Source organism: Sapajus apella, unplaced genomic scaffold (genome assembly GCF_009761245.1).
Source record: "Sapajus apella isolate SASKATOON/1434 unplaced genomic scaffold, GSC_monkey_1.0 scaffold35, whole genome shotgun sequence".
Classification (NCBI taxonomy): domain Eukaryota; kingdom Metazoa; phylum Chordata; class Mammalia; order Primates; family Cebidae; genus Sapajus; species Sapajus apella.
The window spans coordinates 18,733,326-18,741,960 of NW_022436975.1; the positions used below are offsets into that span (position 1 = coordinate 18,733,326).

The window sequence follows — 8,635 nt, forward strand, 5'->3', positions numbered from 1 at the left end:
GTCATAAAGTATGCATGTAGTTCCTCATGTGTAGCCCTAGAAATCAGTTCTTGTTGGAAAGCATGCTTCATTGACTTTTATCCACCTAGGCCTGGGGCAGATAGGAGTATCATCTTATAAAGTTAATAGCATTATGGTTATAATTTTTCTTCTTATCATCAGGAGTAAAATATTTTTAAGACAAATTGTTTTAAGGGAATCTTGATAAAGGGAACTAATATAATACTTCAGAGAGGTTTCTGAATTTATCCCAGTTGTAAACTTGCCCTATTTACCTAAATTCCTGGAATTTATTTATGCTTTGTGCTGACCAGCCTTTGACTCATTTATCTCATTAGTCCTTCTTTGTTAAACTTTAATTAAGTTTTAAAAGATGCTATGGTTAAAGAACAGCACTAATTGCAGTACGGCATAATTTGTTTTCTGAGTTGGTAAAAATGTCTCTGTTTCGGTCATTTTTAGTTATTTTTTGACTTTCTTCAGAGTGGTTGAAACTTTAAGCAAATTGTTTTTTAAGTAAATAGGGTGATTTACAATTGAATAAGTGTGGAAATATCTTTAGAATATTATGTATACTTTTGGCGTGGTTTCCTTGGAATTATTATTATTTATTTAGATCTTATTTTAATCATGATCCATAAAGGCTGGTTTTTAAAGAGCTTGTATTACAACCTAGTTTTGGGCTTTTCCTGTTCTAGTCAAATAAAATGACTTCTCATTTGCATGCAAACTAACTTTGAGCTTCATGTGACAACATTTTGTTGAGTACATGCTTTGGTCAAGATAACACATAGATTATCTCATCTTTAAAGTTAATTTTTTTGTTTTTGTTTTTGAGACAGACTCTCTGTCACCCAGACTCTCTGTCACCCATTGAGTGCAATGGTGGGATCTCAGCTTGCTGCAACCTCTGGCTCCTGGTTCAAGCAATTCTCCTGCCTCAGCCTCCTTAGTTGCTAGGATTACAGGCACCCGCCATCACACTTGGCTAATTTTTGTGTTTTTAGTAGAGACGGGTTTTGCCATGTTAGTCAGGTAGGTCTCAAACTCCTGACCTCAGGTGATCTGCCCACCTTGGCCTCCCAAAGTTCTGCAATTACAGGTGTGAGCCACCGCACCCAGCTTTTAAAGTGATTCTCAATCTCCATTCAGATCCAGTGGAAAAAAAAATAATCACATACCTTTCATTTTTAAGATCCCTTAGTGTTGATTTTTTTCTCTCAATATTCCTTTGCCTAATATACATGGCTGCCTGAAGCTCTTTGGAGAAAGCTATAGTATTTAGAGAATTATGGTAGTGGTAATATGTCTAACATTTTCATTTCTTTATTTCACAAATATTTGCTCTGCACTGTTTCAGCTATCCATTGCTGAATAACAAGCCATCCCAATATTTAGTGGCTAAAAATTACCATTATCTTATTGTTTTTCAGGATTCTGTGGGTTGGCTGGGGCTCTGCTGGACAGTTGTTCTGCTGATCTTGCTTAGTGTCACCCATGAGGTTGCAGAGATGTAGGAAGTGGGGCTGAATCATTCAAGATGGCTTCTTTACTCACAGGTTTGGCACCACAGAGTTCCTACATATGGCCTCTCTCTCCATTGGGCTGGCTAGATTTCTTACCTGTGGCTCAGGGCTTTGAAAGGCAGTTAATGGAAGCTGCCACCCTTTTTTAAAGTCTTATCTCAAAGCTTCAAGATATTACTTCCACTGTATTCTATTGGTCACAGCCAATCACAGATAAGAACATTTAAAAAGATTTTAAAGGAAGGAAAGAGGGTTTTCTTTTCGAGATTAGAGAGCTTGATAAGACATCACTCCCATTCTGTCAATAAGACATCACTTCCATTCTGACAATAAGACAAAAGCAGGACAAATTGCAAACTAATGACATTTTTGTGGACCTTTTAGAGTTCTGAGGTCATTGGGAAAACAACTACTTGAAATCTGGAGAGAGATGAGTACTTTCAGGGAGAAGTTAAAACTTGAGCATTTGTTTACCTGGGACACACACCATCAAATATCTTATTAGCTGGTAAGAAGATTCAGCTAGTCACTTTGGTAAATTGCTAGTGGCCAGGTATTGGCTAGAAGTGTGAAGTCCCTGGAGGTTACAGACATGGAGGGATTGCATCCTCTTGCATGCTTCTCCTCCAAGATTTCTACCAGGTGTTCATAGGAAAGACAACATAGAATCCTGAGAAATCCTCCTTCAGGTGCTTGCTGATGCAGGGAGCATCAACTACTGCCACAGCTCTTTCCAGATTGATCTCCCCTAGATTCTGTATGGCACAAAGGCCTTAATCAATAGGGGAAGGGTGATAAAAATTGTAACATGGGGGTACTCACTGTAACATGAAAACTCACTGTGGTTAGAGAGGGAAACAAGAAAAAAAAATGCCAATGGAGAAGGGCAAAAAATATGTGCAAGGTCCAGCATTACATCTGAAGAAGATGCTGGAATACTTTAAAGGGCATACTCCTGAGACCCAGGTTCACACCACCTGCCTAAGACTGAGGCTTAATCACTGCATCAGAAAGAAATAACCCACCCACCCTGACCACCACCCTAACAAGTGTTGAATACAAATAACAGTGCAATGCACAGTGAAAAAAAACAGTACAAAGAGAAAACTCAAGACCAAGTAGAGAGCAGGTGTTGAGAAAACTCATTGACCAATTAACCCATGCCATAAACAGAAGATATCACTAGAGGGATTTGAAGCTCCACTTCACTGAGGGTAACCATAACAATAACAAACTTCAAATGTAGCTGAGCTTCTGACTAGATTAACACAAACTCCCACTCTTAAAGTCTAGCAGAAGGAAAGGCATTCTTCACTGCAAACTTCAAAAATTATTTACTTCAGTATCTTATACAACATGACAGATTTCAACAATAAACTTATGGAATATGCAAAATGGCAAGGAAAAAATATGTCCAAGAAGAAAAAAAAGTCAGTGCTCACAGCCAGACTCAGATATGAGACAAACATTGGAGCTATTAGAGAGAGAATTTAGAATAACTACAAATTAATTTATTAAAGGCTTTAATGGAACAGAAACACACCAAATCAGATATGCAATTTCAGCAGAGAGATAGAGACTGTAAGAAAGAATCAAATGGAAATCCTGGAAGTCAAAAAACAGTCAAAGAAATGAAAAGTGACTTTGATGGACTTGCTAGTAGACTTCAAATAGCCCAGAAGAGAATAAGTGAACTTGAAGATGGTCATTAGAAATTACTCAAACTGGAACATAAAGAGAAAAAAAAAGTGAAGACTAAACAGAGCATTTAAGAGCCAAGTCATAATATTAAATGGTATAACATATACATGCTTGGAATCCCAAAAGGAGAAGGAAGAGAGAATGGGGCATAAGAAATATTTAATGAAACTGTGTCTGGAATACTTTCAAAATTACAGATATCAAACTATAGATCTCAGAGGCTCAGTGAAATCTGTGAAGAATGACTTTGTAAATAAACCTTCCAAACACAAAAACAAAAATAAGCCAAGGCCATCATATTTAAACTGCTGAAAATCACAAAGAGAAAATGTTGGGAGAAATCAGAGAAGACTTATCTACTGAGTAACAGTAATAAAACTTACAGTAGATTTCTTACCAGAAGCCATGCAAGAAAGAAGACAATGGAATTACATCTTTAGTGTGCTTGAGGGCAATTCTATATCTAATGAAAGTATCCTTGAAAACCAATAAAGGCTTCCTCAGACAAAGGGAAAGTAAATCCATCTCACTTCTTCATTTGATAAATAGCATGTGTATTCAGGGAGAAGAAATTAGTTACATGACACCCTTGGAAACTAGCTATAACAAGTATTAATCATGTATGAGGTAATAATTATGCTATTTTTAGCAAGTTCATGTTATCTCAATGAACCTAGTGTTTCTTATTTATGAAGTGCTGGTATTGGCCTAGATGACATGATTTCTTAAAATTGCAACATTTATTTTTATCATAATACTTGTATATTTCTGTTTATTCTTTACCAATTTAGGGATAAGTGTTTATTTGTACAATATATAAAAATAACTTATTTTAAATTAAATAGATAAATATGTTTAAGAGATTTTAGAATGGTTAACTACACATAGTGACTACGGCTGATAACAATCAATGTAGGCCGGGCGCAGTGGCTCACGCCTGTAATCCCAGCACTTTGGAGGCCGAGGCGGGTGGATCACGAGGTCAAGAGATCGAGACCATCCTGGTCAACATGGTGAAACCCCGTCTCTACCAAAAATACAAAAATTAGCTGGGCATGGTGGCGCGTGCTTGTAATCCCAGCTACTCAGGAGGCTGAGGCAGGAGAATTGCCTGAACCCAGGAGGCGGAGGTTGCGGTGAGCCGAGATCGCGCCATTGCACTCCAGCCTGGGTAACAAGAGCGAAACTCCGTCTAAAAAACAAAACAAAACAAAACAAATCTAAAGAAACTTAGTCATCTATACATAAGCTGATATCTATTTGTCAGTCAACAGTTCAACTGATTAACAATGGTTAACAAAAAATTTTAATTTCATAATTATGTTTATCTTTTAACTTTCATTTTCATCTCATAATTCATTAAAAAAGAAAGATACTGGGCCAGGCTTATGGCTCATGCCTGTAATCCAGCACTTTGGAAGACTGAGGTGGGCAGATCATCTGAGGTCAGGAGTTCAAGACCAGCCTTACTAACATGGTGAAACCCTGTCTCTACCAAAAGTACAAAAAATTAGTTGGGTGCAGTGGTGTGTACCTGTAATTCCAGCTACTCAGAAGGCTGAGGCATGAGAATCACTTAAACCTGGGAGGCAGACATTGCAGTAAGCTGAGATTGCACCACCACACTCAGGCCTGGGCGACAGAGAGGAAAAAAAGATCCTGGATAGCCCAATTCAGTAATTCAATTCTGACTAATATAGAGTTAATCTCTTCACTTTTTAAAATGCTAATAAAAGTGATCGGAATCAGCTCTAGATTTGGCACTATTAAAATTATTGTATTGCCACTTACAAGGATATCTGTGATGTTTTGTAAACTATGACTAACCTGTGCAGTTCTAGAGAGTTCGAATCATTCCTAATACATTTGTATATATTCAGTCAATCGTAACATGATAGTATGTGTTAGAAGTTGCATAGACTATGCAGTTATTCTCAAATTTGAGCAGGCATTAGAATTACCCACAGAACTTGTTAAGAAATCAATTGTTGGGCCCTACCCTCAGATTTCTGGTTTAGAGGATCTGGGACAGGGCCTAGGCATTTGCATTTCTCACAAGTTTCCAGATAATGCTATTGCCTCTGGTCAGGGGACCGCTCTAAAAACTTTTTGTATAGGTGAACAAACATCGCTTCGGGTCAGGCACACATGAATAAAACCCAGCTCTGCTACCAATTCACTCTGGGAACTTGGGTACAACTTTAATTTTTTAATCTGTAAAATGGAGTGATACGTGGGGTTGCTGCTAGAATTCCATGCAGTGTTTCCCACAATGTCTGGAATAGTTTATGTATCTAATACTTTGAAGCTGTTGGTACTACTTGGAATGTTTGATGATGAAGGTATCATTGAAAGCATTACGCTTCTCTCAATAGGTGAATTTATATCTTCACATATATCGAGAAAACCGAGTAAACAGGCCTTTTATTGTGATCCTGATTACATTAATAGGAAAGCTACTTTTTGAGAAGTGACTGTTTCAGTTCTGTCTCTTGAGGGACCCTTATTTTGTAAAACAAAAAGTGATCATTCAACCAATATTTATTGAGTACCTTTGTGCCCAGACAAAATACACCCATAACACAAACATACTCACTTATACACCTAAACTTTAAAATGCATAAACATTGGCTGTTTCACTTTTCTTGCTCCCGGTTACCATTCTGTCTCTAGAGCTGGTGCTTGAGTCTGCAGGTTGCATTCCGTTGCCCCTCCCCCATGTTCCAAGGGGCACATCTTGCATCAATTGAGGACCTACTGGCAAAAGTGGCTAACACATGTGTGGGCTCTGTTGTATTTTGTTATTGTAATTTCCTATGACTGAAAAAAATGAGAAGTGTCACCAAGGAGTCCAGGGGGATTTCTTGACTGGCAATGTCTTTGAAGAATATTTTAAGACAGAGATTTTTAATTGTAAAGAATTTTAATCATGTAGGGCAGTATGCCTTTGAAATATTTTTCTTGGAACAGTACGCTTACCAGTTTAGAAAAACTCATTTCCATAAAATGATATTTTAATTTTAATGCATTTGTTTGCCTTATAATGCATGTATCTACAAAAGACATGATTTTATTCTTAGTTCTATTTATTACTTTCTGCAAATTATGCTGCTTGCTTTAAGCTATTCTATGTAAACGTTTTTATTCCCAACACCCATCATTTTAGAAGTGCAATTTTAGCCTTTAATTGGAGAAAACAATATAAAGTGGCTCTGACTGAGATTTTCTGAGTTACCCTCCTACATCTTTGCAGGGGGCTGTTCACTTGAAAAGTCTGAGAATTCCCATTAATGTTAATTCTGGGTATACATTCACAAGTCTGGAGGAAAGAAGTCTTTACTTCTAAGGTCAATTTTTCTAAATAATTCAATTTACTTGAGATTTTAATAAACTGAACTCATCTTAAAATGAAGATTTAATCATGCAAAAGCTCACACGAGGGGATTGAATTGATTGTCATTGTTTAAGACAGGAGAATGACACTGTGCAAAGTTTATGTCAAAAAAATATAATGCCATAAATGTTTTACTTACTCCAGTTAGAAGGTAAGATTATTTGTCTGGGTTTACATTCCTAAGGGGTGTGTATGTGTTGTGTGTGTGTGTGTGTGTTAAATAGATATATATGACCCTTTTCACAAGATGGCGCCGACAGCGAAGAAGGAAGCTGCTGCCCCTCCTAGAGCCGAAGCCAAAGCGAAGGCTTTAAAGGCCAAGAAGGCAGTGTTGAAAGGTGTCCACAGCCACAAAAAAAAGAAGATCCACACGTCACCAACCTTCCGGCGGCCCAAGACACTGCGACTCCGGAGGCAGCCCAGATATCCTCGGAAGAGCGCCCCCAGGAGAAACAAATGACCACTATACTGTCATCAAGTTTCCGCTGGCCACTGAGTCCGCCATGAAGAAGACAGAAGACAACACACTTGTGTTCACTGTGGATGTTAAAGCCAACAAGCACCAGATCAAACAGGCTGTGAAGAAGCTCTATGACATTGATGTGGCCAAGGTCAACACCCTGATTCGGCCTGATGGAGAGAAGAAGGCGTATGTTCCACTGGCTCCTGTTTATGATGCTTTGGATGTTGCCAACAAAATTGGGATCATCTAAACTGAGTCCAGCTGGCTAATTCTAAATATATGTATATCTTTTCACCATAAAAAAAATATATCTATATATCTATCTATCATATAGATAAGTTGTATGTATGTATATATATACATTTGTTATATAGAAAAGTTATGTTTGTGTATATATATATATATATATAATAAACACATTTTGTATCTTTGGTCAAGTTTTATATATAACACATAAACAGTATTACACACACACACACACACACACACACACCCTAACCCACCCACCCAGGACCACCAAAGACCAAATACACATTCATTAGGAAGTAAGATTCTTCTAAATTAACTTCATTTCTGTCATAAAACAAATATATTAAATACAGTTCCTTTACTTAAAACACAAACATTACTTGCAAATAGATATGTTGGTATCACCAGCCTAGCCTGAATGAAATATCTACTATATTTGAAAGTATATTAATACACTACTTATGTACATATATATACCAATAAATCTTTGGCCCCAGAGTCTTTTAAGATTTGAGTGGTACATTGAGTTTCTACATTGGTGTTTTATCCAGTTTTTGTCTCTAATGGTGTCAAGATTGCCATTGCTACATTTCATTTTGATTTGAGGGAAGATCTACTATTTTCTTTTATCTTCTCTATATATGTGTGTGGGGTCGAAACATATGGGTAACCAGTAATATTTTAATATTTTCCTTGTCACAAAAGAAGACATGTGGCAAGGAAGACCATACCAGCTGATGCAAGACAGGTGAGGTCCCTTGGGAAGACTGCAGTGGTGGCCTTACATTTGTGTAAAGGAGAATCTATGGAGGGTGAATCAGACGGAACAGGGAAAACTTGGGGACCTGCCCTGAGACTGCGATCATACAGCACATTATGTAAATCATTACATAAAACGGAGGAAAGCTCAACTGCATGTACCAAAGAATTAGGGGTTTGGGGCAGTTGCAGACGATAGAGATATGGCTGTGATAAGGATGATACAGAGAGTGAGAGATGAAAACCGAACGGCGAGTTTTAGTGTCATGAATACTGTTCCCCACCTCCAGCCCCCGCCTTGGGTAGGAGACTTGTATGCCAATTGACTCAAGTTTTGAAAAATAAGAATCATCTGGACTTCCCAAATATGCTTTCATCCCTGCTTTAGTGAGAAGCCCAGGAAAAATGCCTAAAGCAACTTCATAAGTCATCTTCATATTTGGTTAAAAACCAGCAAGCACACACTAGAAACTCCCACACTTGATCCCTCCCAAATTTTTCTTAGAGTCTAATGAAAATAGTATTCCTTGTGACTGTTGTACC

General features: G+C 37.6%; 1 pseudogene; it reads left to right on the top strand.

The window, feature by feature from the left end:
* The first annotated feature begins 6,854 nt into the window (after positions 1 to 6,854).
* Positions 6,855 to 7,353, top strand: LOC116563397 (annotated as a pseudogene).
* The last annotated feature ends 1,282 nt before the right edge of the window (positions 7,354 to 8,635 follow it).